Raw genomic sequence first — 13,786 nt, 5'->3', positions numbered from 1 at the left:
TTCTGTATGATTAACTTGTTCCATTTGACTATTTTGAAGGAAATGGCACCGACTACTCGACACACCGTGAATATGAATGAAGAGGAATTCCGTACTTTTCTAGCTTCAAACATAGCCGCAGTACAGGCTGCGCTACATACCAACAATAACCTTGGATCTAGCAGTACAGGAAATCGTGTAGGATGCACCTACAAAGAATTCACTGCCTGCAAACCTTTGGAATTTGATGGAACCGAAGGACCGATCGGATTGAAACGGTGGACCGAGAAGGTCGAATCGGTGTTTGCCATAAGTAAGTGTACTGAAGAGGACAAAGTGAAGTATGCTACACATACCTTCACAGGTTCTACGTTAACATGGTGGAATACCTATCTAGAGCAAGTGGGACATGACGATGCGTACGCACTGCCGTGGTCAGCATTCAAGCACTTGATGAACGAGAAGTACCGTCCCAGAACCGAGGTCAATAAGCTCAAGACAGAACTTAGAGGGTTACGAACCCAAGGATTTGATATTACCACGTACGAAAGACGATTCACAGAATTGTGCCTATTGTGTCCGGGAGCATTCGAAGATGAGGAAGAGAAGATCGACGCTTTTGTGAAAGGATTACCGGAAAGAATCCAAGAAGATATAAGTTCACACGAGCCCGCCTCCATACAACAGGCATGTAGAATGGCTCACAAACTAGTGAACCAGATTGAAGAAAGAATTAAAGAACAGACTGCTGAAGAGGCCAATGTGAAGCAAGTCAAAAGAAAGTGGGAGGAAAACGGTGATAAGAATCACCAATACAACAACAACAGCAATTACAACAATAATCGCAACAATTATCCCAACAATCGCAACATCAATCGCAACTACAACAAACGGCCCAACAACAATAACAACAACAGCAACTACAACAATCATCCCAACAACAATAATAACCGCAACAACAACAACAATCAGAAGCAGCTATGCCAAAGGTGTGAAAAGTATCACTCGGGGTTCTGCACCAAATTTTGCAACCAGTGTAAAAGAAATGATCATGGCGCGGCGAAGTGTGAGGTCTACGGACCAGGGGTTAATAGAACGAAATGAACAAATGGTGTCGGAACGAGTAATGGCGGAGCAAGTAGTGTCGGAGCAAGTTATGCCAATGTAGTTTGTTATAAATGTGGAAAATCGAGCCACATTATTAGAAATTGCCCGAACCAGGAGAACACGAATGGACAAGGCCGCGGAAGAGTTTTCAATATTAATGCGAAAGAGGCACAGGAAGACCCGGAGCTTGTTACGGGTACGTTTCTTATTGACAATAAATCTGCTTACGTTTTATTTGATTCGGGTGCGGATAGAAGCTATATGAGTAGAGATTTTTGTGCTAAATTAAGTTGTCCATTGACGCCTTTGAATAGTAAATTTTTACTCGAATTAGCAAATGGTAAATTAATTTCAGCAGATAATATATGTCGGAATCGAGAAATTAAACTGGTTAGCAAAACATTTAAGATTGATTTGATACCAGTAGAGTTAGGGAGTTTTGATGTGATAATCGGTATGGACTGGTTGAAAGAAGTGAAAGCAGAGATCGTTTGTTACAAAAATGCAATTCGCATTATACGAGAAAAAGGAAAACCCTTAATGGTGTACGGAGAAAAGGGCAACACGAAGCTACATCTTATTAGTAATTTGAAGGCACAAAAACTAATAAGAAAAGGTTGCTATGCTGTTCTAGCACACGTCGAGAAAGTACAAACTGAAGAAAAGAGCATCAATGATGTTCCCATTGCAAAAGAATTTCCCGATGTATTTCCGAAAGAATTACCGGGATTACCCCCACATCGATCCGTTGAATTTCAAATAGATCTTGTACCAGGAGCTGCACCAATAGCTCGTGCTCCTTACAGACTCGCACCCAGCGAGATGAAAGAACTGCAAAGCCAATTACAAGAACTTTTAGAGCGTGGTTTCATTCGACCAAGCACATCACCGTGGGGAGCTCCTGTTTTGTTTGTCAAGAAGAAAGATGGTACATTCAGGTTGTGTATCGACTACCGAGAGTTGAACAAACTTACCATCAAGAACCGCTACCCACTACCGAGAATCGACGACTTATTTGATCAATTACAAGGCTCGTCTGTTTATTCAAAGATTGACTTACGTTCCGGGTATCATCAAATGCGGGTGAAAGAAGATGATATTCCAAAGACTGCTTTCAGAACACGTTACGGTCATTACGAGTTTATGGTCATGCCGTTTGGTTTAACTAATGCACCAGCTGTGTTCATGGACCTTATGAACCGAGTGTGTGGACTATACCTTGACAAGTTTGTCATTGTTTTCATTGATGACATACTTATTTACTCAAAGAATGACTAAGAACACGGTGAACATTTGAGAAAGGTATTAGAAGTATTGAGGAAGGAAGAATTGTACGCTAAGTTTTCAAAGTGTGCATTTTGGTTGGAAGAAGTTCAATTCCTCTGTCACATAGTGAACAAAGAAGGTATTAAGGTGGATCCGGCAAAGATAGAAACTGTTGAAAAGTGGGAAACCCCAAAAACTCCGAAACACATACGCCAGTTTTTAGGACTAGCTGGTTACTACAGAAGGTTCATCCAAGACTTTTCCAGAATAGCAAAACCCTTGACTGCATTAACGCATAAAGGGAAGAAATTTGAGTGGAATGATGAACAAGAGAAAGCGTTTCAGTTATTGAAGAAAAAGCTAACTACGGCACCTATATTGTCATTACCTGAAGGGAATAATGATTTTGTGATTTATTGTGATGTATCAAAGCAAGGTCTCGGTTGTGTATTAATGCAACGATCGAAGGTGATTGCTTATGCGTCTAGACAATTGAAGATTCACGAACAAAATTATACGACGCATGATTTGGAATTAGGCGCGGTTGTTTTTGCATTAAAGACTTGGAGGCGCTACTTATATGGGGTCAAAAGTATTATATATACCGACCACAAAAGTCTTCAATACATATTTAATCAGAAACAACTGAATATGAGGCAGCGTAGGTGGATTGAATTGTTGAATGATTACGACTTTGAGATTCGTTACCACCCGAGGAAGGCAAATGTGGTAGCCGATGCCTTGAGCAGGAAGGACAGAGAACCCATTCGAGTAAAATCTATGAATATAATGATTCATAATAACCTTACTACTCAAATAAAGGAGGTGCAACAAGGAGTTTTAAAAGAGGGAAATTTAAAGGATGAAATACCCAAAGGATCGGAGAAGCATCTTAATATTCGGGAAGACGGAACCCGGTATAGGGCTGAAAGGATTTGGGTACCAAAATTTGGAGATATGAGAGAAATGGTACTTAGAGAAGCTCATAAAACCAGATACTCAATACATCCTGGAACGGGGAAGATGTACAAGGATCTCAAGAAACATTTTTGGTGGCCGGGTATGAAAGCCGATGTTGCTAAATACGTAGGAGAATGTTTGACGTGTTCTAAGGTTAAAGCTGAGCATCAGAAACCATCAGGTCTACTTCAACAACCCGAAATCCCGGAATGGAAATGGGAAAACATTACCATGGATTTCATCACTAAATTGCCAAGGACTGCAAGTGGTTTTGATACTATTTGGGTAATAGTTGATCGTCTCACCAAATCAGCACACTTCCTGCCAATAAGAGAAGATGACAAGATGGAGAAGTTAGCACGACTGTATTTGAATGAAGTCGTCTCCAGACATGGAATACCAATCTCTATTATCTCTGATAGGGATGGCAGATTTATTTCAAGATTCTGGCTGACATTACAGCAAGCATTAGGAACTCGTCTAGACATGAGTACTGCCTATCATCCACAAACTGATGGGCAGAGCGAAAAGACGATACAAACGCTTGAAGACATGCTACGAGCATGTGTTATTGATTTCGGAAACAGTTGGGATCGACATCTACCGTTAGCAGAATTTTCCTACAACAACAGTTACCATTCAAGCATTGAGATGGCGCTGTTTGAAGCACTTTATGGTAGAAAGTGCAGGTCTCCAATTTGTTGGAGTGAAGTGGGGGATAGACAGATTACGGGTCCGGAGATTATACAAGAAATTACCGAGAAGATCATCCAAATTCAACAACGGTTGAAAACCGCCCAAAGTCGACAAAAGAGCTACGCTGACATTAAAAGAAAAGATATAGAATTTGAAATTGGAGAGATGGTCATGCTTAAAGTTGCACCTTGGAAAGGCGTTGTTCGATTTGGTAAACGAGGGAAATTAAATCCAAGGTATATTGGACCATTCAAGATTATTGATCGTGTCGGACCAGTAGCTTACCGACTTGAGTTACCTCAACAACTCGCGACTGTACATAACACTTTCCACGTCTCGAATTTGAAGAAATGTTTTGCTAAAGAAGATCTCACTATTCCGTTAGATGAAATCCAAATCAACGAAAAACTCTAATTCATCGAAGAACCCGTCAAAATAATGGATCGTGAGGTTAAAAGACTTAAGCAAAACAAGATACCAATTGTTAAGGTTCGATGGAATGCTCGTAGAGGACCCGAGTTCACCTGGAAGCATGAAGATCATATGAAGAAAAATACCCGCATCTATTTCTAGAAGATTCGTCAACACCTTCAACAGCTTAAAATTTCGGGACGAAATTTATTTAACGGGTAGGTACTGTAGTGACCCGAACTTTTCCATGTTTATATATATTAATTGAGATTGATATTTACATGATTAAATGTTTCCAACATGTTAAGCAATCAAACTTGTTAAGACTTGATTAATTGAAATATGTTTCATATAGACAATTGACCACCCAAGTTGACCGGTGATTCACGAACGTTAAAACTTGTAAAAACTATATGATGACATATATATGGATATATATATATAGTTAACATGATACTATGATAAGTAAACATATCATTAAGTATATTAACAATGAACTACATATGTAAAAACAAGACTACTAACTTAATGATTTTTAAACGAGACATATATGTAACGATTATCGTTGTAAAGACATCTAATGTATATATATCATATTAAGAGATATTCATACATGATAATATCATGATAATATAATAATTTAAAATCTCATTTGATATTATAAACATTGGGTTAACAACATTTAACAAGATCGTTAACCTAAAGGTTTCAAAACAACACTTACATGTAACGACTAACGATGACTTAACGACTCAGTTAAAATGTATATACATGTAGTGTTTTAATATGTATTCATACACTTTTGAAAGACTTCAAGACACTTATCAAAATACTTCTACTTAACAAAAATGCTTACAATTACATCCTCGTTCAGTTTCATCAACAATTCTTCTCGTATGCACTCGTATTCGTACTCGTACAATACACAGCTTTTAGATGTATGTACTATTGGTATATACACTCCAATGATCAGCTCTTAGCAGCCCATGTGAGTCACCTAACACATGTAGGAACCATCATTTGGCAACTAGCATGAAATATCTCATAAAATTACAAAAATATGAGTAATCATTCATGACTTATTTACATGAAAACAAAATTACATATCCTTTATATCTAATCCATACACCAACGACCAAAAACACCTACAAACACTTTCATTCTTCAATTTTCTTCATCTAATTAATCTCTCTCAAGTTCTATCTTCAAGTTCTAAGTGTTCTTCATAAATTCCAAAAGTTCTAGTTTCATAAAATCAAGAATACTTCCAAGATTGCAAGTTTACTTCCAAGTTTTCTAAATCCATTCCAAGTAATCATCCAAGATCAAGAAACCTTTGTTACTTACAGTAGGTTATCTTTCTAATACAAGGTAATAATCATATTCAAACTTTAATTCAATTTCTATAACTATAACAATCTTATTTCGAGTGGAAATCTTACTTGAAATTGTTTTCGTGTCAAGATTCTGCTTCAAGAACTTTCAAGCCATTCAAGGATCCTTTGAAGCTAGATATATTTTTATCATTTCCAGTAGGTTTATCCAAGGAACTTGAGGTAGTAATGATGTTCATAACATCATTCGATTCATACATATAAAGCTATCTTATTCGAAGGTTTAAACTTGTAATCACTAGAACATAGTTTAGTTAATTCTAAACTTGTTCGCAAATAAAAGTTAATCCTTCTAACTTGATTTTTAAAATCAACTAAACACATGTTCTATATCTATATGATATGCTAACTTAATGATTTAAAACCTGGAAACACGAAAAACACCGTAAAACCGGATTTACGCCGTCGTAGTAACACCGCGGGCTGTTTTGGGTTAGTTAATTAAAAACTATGATAAACTTTGATTTAAAAGTTGTTATTCTGAGAAAATGATTTTTATTATGAACATGAAACTATATCCAAAAATTATGGTTAAACTCAAAGTGGAAGTATGTTTTCTAAAATGGTCATCTAGACGTCGTTCTTTCGACTGAAATGACTACCTTTATAAAAATGACTTGTAACTTATTTTTCTGACTATAAACCTATACTTTTTCTGTTTAGATTCATAAAATAGAGTTCAATATGAAACCATAGCAATTTGATTCACTCAAAACGGATTTAAAATGAAGAAGTTATGGGTAAAACAAGATTGGATAATTTTTCTCATTTTAGCTACGTGAAAATTGGTAACAAATCTATTCCAACCATAACTTAATCAACTTGTATTATATATTATGTAATCTTGAGATACCATAGACACGTATACAATGTTTCGACCTATCATGTTGACACATCTATATATATTTCGGAACAACCATAGACACTCTATATGTGAATGTTGGAGTTAGCTATACAGGGTTGAGGTTGATTCCAAAATATATATAGTTTGAGTTGTGATCAATACTGAGATACGTATACACTGGGTCGTGGATTGATTCAAGATAATATTTATCGATTTATTTATGTACATCTAACTGTGGACAACTAGTTGTAGGTTACTAACGAGGACAGCTGACTTAATAAACTTAAAACATCAAAATATATTAAAAGTGTTGTAAATATATTTTGAACATACTTTGATATATATTGTTATAGGTTCGTGAATCAACCAGTGGCCAAGTCTTACTTCCCGACGAAGTAAAAATCTGTGAAAGTGAGTTATAGTCCCACTTTTAAAATCTAATATTTTTGGGATGAGAATACATGCAGGTTTTATAAATGATTTACAAAATAGACACAAGTACGTGAAACTACATTCTATGGTTGAATTATCGAAATCGAATATGCCCCTTTTTATTAAGTCTGGTAATCTAAGAATTAGGGAACAGACACCCTAATTGATGCGAATCCTAAAGATAGATCTATTGGGCCTAACAAACCCCATCCAAAGTACCGGATGCTTTAGTACTTCGAAATTTATATCATATCCGAAGGGTGTCCCGGAATAATGGGGATATTCTTATATATGCATCTTGTTAATGTCGGTTACCAGGTGTTCACCATATGAATGATTTTTTATCTCTATGTATGGGATGTGTATTGAAATATGAAATCTTGTGGTCTATTATTATGATTTGATATATATAGGTTAAACCTATAACTCACCAACATTTTTGTTGACGTTTTAAGCATGTTTATTCTCAGGTGATTATTAAGAGCTTCCGCTGTCGCATACTTAAATAAGGACGAGATTTGGAGTCCATGCTTGTATGATATTGTGTAAAAACTGCATTCAAGAAACTTATTTTGTTGTAACATATTTGTATTGTAAACCATTATGTAATGGTCGTGTGTAAACAGGATATTTTAGATTATCATTATTTGATAATCTACGTAAAGCTTTTTAAACCTTTATTGATGAAATAAAGGTTATGGTTTGTTTTAAAATGAATGCAGTCTTTGAAAAACGTCTCATATAGAGGTCAAAACCTCGCAACGAAATCAATTAATATGGAACGTTTTTAATCAATAAGAACGGGACATTTCAAGGGCTAGTTCCAAAAATCTCCTGTTGTAACTATCAAGGTCGTTCCCAACGGCCTTTAACTGCATGAATTCCATCTCCATCTTTTGTATTTCGGTTCTCGGACAATACTCATCAATCATAGTCGCTTTGAATTCCCCCCATGGCGTAGCATACGCCTCATCAATGCCTTTCGCTTGAGCTAACGTGTTCCACCATGTTAGCGCGCCGTCAGATAGTGTGCAAGATGCAAACTTGGTCTTGTTATCCTCCGAACAGTTGCTAACTCGGAATACTGATTCAAGTTTCTCGAACCATCTGGTGAGACCAACCGGTCCCTCGGTTCCACTGAAGTTGTGTGGTTTACAGCTCTGGAATTCCTTGTAAGTACACCCATTTCGAACGGGTGGGATAACCGGTGGTGGTGGCGGTGGAGCTTGGAGGTTTCTTTCTGCTAGGGCTGCGGCTATACGTTCTTGGATCATCTCTTCAATTTGAGCAGCAGTAGGTGTGGATCGACCGTTAGCCATGATGTTCTAAACAAAAATTTTGACTCAAGTCAAAATCCAGTATTCAAATAGTAATAATACAGTATATAGTAACCAACATGGAATCAAAACATCACATGTTATTAAGTAACGCATCTAGGTACAAATACCACAGAATCATCATACAGTAATGTAAATAGAACATCGTGCAAGAATTTAAATAACGCAAAGTTCCATTAATAATAATAAGTTTCATACATCTGATTAAGTTCGTACAATACATGAGTAATACAATAAACTACAACTACATTACATAACGAAATCTAAATACAAAAGTCCTACGGTGAAGGTGGGTGAAGGATGTCCATAACCTGAGACATCTGCTCCTCAAGCTCAGCCACCCGAGCTCGGAGGATCTCCACCTCCCTTGTCAATTCCTCGACCGTGGGAGATGGTGGGGCAGGTGGTGCTGGTGGTGCAGGTGGTGCGAGTGGTGCAGGTGGTGCCGGTGGTGCGGGTGGTGCAGACCGCACGAATCGGGGTGCAAATGTCCCGGCTCCAGAAATAGTCAGCACGTAACGAGGTGCCTTACGTATGAGTGGGTCGGCAGGGTACGGCACAAGCCGCTTACGGGCAGTAACCCTCCGACGCCGACCAAAAGCGTCAGTGAAAGCATGACCTCCATTCACCCCTGGAATGACGGTGCCATCAGGATGGTACCGCTTCTTCGGTGGGGTGGAGGGTGCCTGTATAGGTACGTCATCAAGGTTCTCTTCGTCGGAGTCACTGGAGTCATCTGTAGAGGAGTCATCGGATGAAGGATCATCAGAATCATGTGGTGGTGACACGGGTGGCTGAACTGGTCGTCCATGAGCGGCCATCATCTGTCTGTATCTGAATGGCTGAATCGACACTAAACGTCCATCTGGAGCTCGTCAGCATGGCATGCGCATATGGTTACGGAATGGCCCTTCCCCGAACTCCGCGGGGATCACAACACCACCGATGCGGGGCTGTGACTCCGAGGGTCCGAGAGCAGACGGAGCTGGAATCTCCGTAGGGTCCACGTGTCCATCAATAGTAGCCACTGGTGCAGGCGGCTGGCTGCTAGTCCCGGAAGATGAAGCGTCGGGGTCACTCGTGCGTATCGGGATCGGTGGATCGGCAACGGCGGTAGGTGGGGTAGCCGAAGAGTCTAAACTGCCCAAAACGATAGCAGGTGGTACATCCGACATCTGAACAAGGAAAAATAAATTTTCCATGTCAGTAAGTCATAAAGCAAGCACGTATTAGGCCAACAGTTTAAATCATGTATAACAATAAGTAGCATGGCAATAATAACGAATCGTACAGAAGTAGCATGCAATCGAAAGCAAGTAATATCATGCAGTAGTGAAATCATGTAATAGCATACGGCATATAGTAGTAAAAGTAAGCAACATCATGCAGTAAGTTCAGCAGAAACAAGTAAACTAGCAAGTTGTAGATTAGTCATATTAGTGAATCCTACTTGGGTCGGTCTTAGACTCACTAATGCAACCTAATTCCCTACATCCAATGCTCTGATACCAAATGTGATGCCCCGTACAAAACCATCGTGTACGAATCATCAACAACAGGATCATTACAAGGTTAAGTACTATATGCGATTTCAAAAAGAGTTTTCATTCATAAATAAAGTGATGTCTAAACCAACATCGAATGTTTTACAATCCAAAAGCATGATTCACTAAGTAGAAGCAAATAATAAGTGTATGTGACCTCAATGGTCGTTACAAGTCATAGTTCAAAAGTACTAAAGTTTGAATGCAAGGTAAAGTAGTTCATGCGATGACAACTCTAAGCAGCGGGTGTCAACAGCACGACTAGTACACAGCGGAAGCTAACCTCAAGCACCTGAGAAAAACATGCTTAAAAACGTCAACACAAAGGTTGGTGAGCTATAGTTTAAGTATAACAGTATGTAAGGTAGGCCACGAGATTTCAGTGCTACAAAGAGCGTTTCAAAACAGTATGATAAAGTATATGTTAACCGTGGGCACTTGGTAACTAACTTAACGTTTATACCCCCTGAAAGTACACTTGGCAAGTGCGTATGTTTACGAAGTATTAAACACTCGTTAAATGCTATCGCTACTAGCTCGAGTGGGGATGTCAAACCCTATGGATCCATATCTAAGATTCGCGTTCACGGTTCAAAAACCAATGATTAAACGTTACCGAGCTAAAGGGAATGTTTATGCCGTTGTATAACCCACACATATATAAGTTTAAGTACTCGTGCCTAGTATGTAAAACATAAAATCCGCATGTATTCTCAGTTCCCAAAATAGTTAAAGTAAAAAGGGAATGCTATAACTCACAATGATAAAGTAGTCGTAAAGTCGGTTCGGAAAAGGTGTGCAAGTAATCGGTCCGAAGGTCCTCAACCTAAGTCAAATAGTACTAAGTCAGTAAATCGTCTTAATAGGTTTAAAAGTATGTAAATAAGGTCTTAAGGGTCATCATCATTCATCATCAAACAAAAGGCGTAAAGTAAGTTTCGTTCATGAAAGTAGTTTAAAACAAAGGCTGACTTCAGTCAGTCACCACGGCCTCTACCCTTACTGAATTAAGGTGAGACCAGTGGCCATGGCTCTGTATATGAGTCCTTTAAGTGTGGTAAAATTTACAGAAGCAAACTCGTCTTCGTTTGACCGTGGCGACGGTCTAAGTGTGAGTAGGTCAGAAATTTCTGCACAACGTTAAAAGGACATAGTGACGATCGGAGGGCCATAAATCCTAAACCGTAACTCGGATTAAGACGAGTCCTATATGAAAAGTTATCTACTCGAACAGAGCTATTTGAAAAACATAATAAAAACAGCCCAGGTCTATTGGTCTGTTACAGAAACCATAAAACAGTAGGTAGTAGACAGAAAGCAGAAAAATAATGGGTTCCGGTGAGTTTGGTGCTTGATGTTCATCATGGTTCTCATCCTTGATGCCTATAGCTTCAAGTGTACAACTCATTGATGTGTTTACATCATCTTTACCAAGGTTTAACCATCATAACCCTTGTGTAAGTCTAAGACATGAAGCACAACTCACTTAAGTGTTGCAAGTGTTTTGATGAACCAAAGTTACATCAAAGTCTTAGATCTAACACATACATGAACTTTAAACTAATAATAAGTTACAAACTTGAAAGTAAACTAACTAATCAAGATCTTAAGATGTAGAACATAGTTCTTAGTTAGATCTTGAAGATCCAAGACTCAAAAGTCTAGATCAAGCATAAGTATACAAAGTTATATTTAAAGAAAACTTATTTGTGTGTTCTTGAACTTTCAAAGTTAACTTTTAGTTCAAGATTAATGAGATCAAGACTAACTTGTAGTACTTGACCATTTAAACTAATTACATGAAATTAAAGTGCAAGAATGAAGAAGTAAACTAAGTACACATGTAATTTGTTCATGGTTGTTCATACTTTAAAGATTCAAACCAAAGTTTGATCTTTAAGAAAGTAAACTTTAAAGTTTACTTCATGAATCACTAGTATGATTTTTAATCAACACATGAACTTGCAATCTTTTAAGAAAGTATATGCAGAACAACCTTCATCAATTGACACATTTGTTCTTACTTGTAAATCACTTTATCAATTATTCCGAATATCGTTAAAAAGAAGAGGTTTTCTAATTCAAAGTGGATCTCTCAACAGAGACCCGTAATCATAACATAATGTATCTTGATAATTCAATCATTTGATATTATCTTTTAATTCCGTCGACAAATACGTTCATGTAAAGTATTATACATTTAATACTTTGTTAATGTTTTCCAATTAAGATAACTATATATAATATATACATATCTATACACATAAATGTTCGTGAATCATCGAGTACAGTCAAAAGGGTAATTGAATATATGAACATAGTTCCAAAATTTTCAAGACTCAACATTACAGACTTTGCTTATCGTGTTGGAAACATATAAAGATCAAGTTTAAATTTGGTAGGAAATTTTCGGGTTGTCACACCAGTTAATTTCAGTTCATTCATTCATATTCATACTCATATTCAAATGGATTAAACGGGTTAATGGATATTCAATGTATATCAAAAATATGTTATAATATTTTCTGACATGCGATGAAAACCAAAACGTTACGAAAACAAATATAACACGGCATAATTAAAATCTATCCACGAGAATGTATAATATTTATCGAAGATAGAACATAATTTGTTGAATTACTATCAAACATAATAGTACTTTGTATGTTTATTTTGTCATATATACGTGCTTTATTGTAAAGTATCATAGTTACTTCATTATAAAGTTGAAAGCAGAATGTAAACCTAACGGTAAATACATTTATAATAGTAAATATGTAAGCATATATCTATATTTTTGTATTTCGAGTGTTAATGGATATATTCATGGATGACATTTTTCATCCATTTCCATATCCATATCCATATATCCATTTAGGTTCATCCATATCCGTATTAATTTATATTGATCCATATCCGTGACGAAGCAGGTGGATCGAGTGGATATCCACTTGATCGGGTGGTCATCGTCATCCCTAACTATAACTATTGAGATTGATCGAACTACTTTGGTTAAAAATATTTAGGATAGTAATTTATTTAAATGATAATTCAATAGAAAGGAATGACAATTATTTAAGAATAATACTTTGTTAGAAATGTATTGAAATCTCTTTGAATTTGTAACTTTTATAAAATATTAGTTTATTATTATTTTTATAGTTAGATTTATTGAAAGTTTAACGTTCATAAGAGCTTAATTTTGTTCTTGTGTCTTTTTTGAGTTCTCGTCCATTTTTCAAGTCATCTATGGCGACCGTAGGTAACGAGTATATTCTCAAAGTTGTACTTGAGTTTCGTCATTGTTTTGTTTGTTTAAGCGGTTTACTACTCTATGTAGAATTGGCCTCTCTTCCTTCGTTTTTTCGTTGTTCATTTCTTTAGCCTTTATTTCACCATAATCGTGGCCAAAATCGTTCCGGCTTCATCTTTTCCCTTCTTAGCATCTTCTTCACCCCTTGTCCATTATTGCTCCCACATTCGTTTTTTGATTCTAAAGTCATTTTGGTCTTGCTCACAAATATGACGAAAGGTGACGCATGTTAACTGGAGTTAGTGGTAACGCCCATTGACGTTAGTGATGCTTCTGACGGAAAATTTGTCGTGATATTTTTTTCATCCAATTAAGCTTTAACATAGATATTTTTTATTATTAATTATTAATTTAATTTAATTTAATTTTTCTTATATAATTTCCAATCATATTTTACCACGTCACCAAAAATATTTTCACATCACCAAAAATATTTTCACTCAGGATTAAAGTGGTCCAACTACGCTTTTTTCCATAACCCGAAACACATAACTAACGACATT

Source organism: Rutidosis leptorrhynchoides, chromosome 1 (assembly GCF_046630445.1).
Source record: "Rutidosis leptorrhynchoides isolate AG116_Rl617_1_P2 chromosome 1, CSIRO_AGI_Rlap_v1, whole genome shotgun sequence".
Taxonomy (NCBI): Eukaryota; Viridiplantae; Streptophyta; class Magnoliopsida; order Asterales; family Asteraceae; genus Rutidosis; species Rutidosis leptorrhynchoides.
This window is presented reverse-complemented; position numbering follows the sequence as displayed.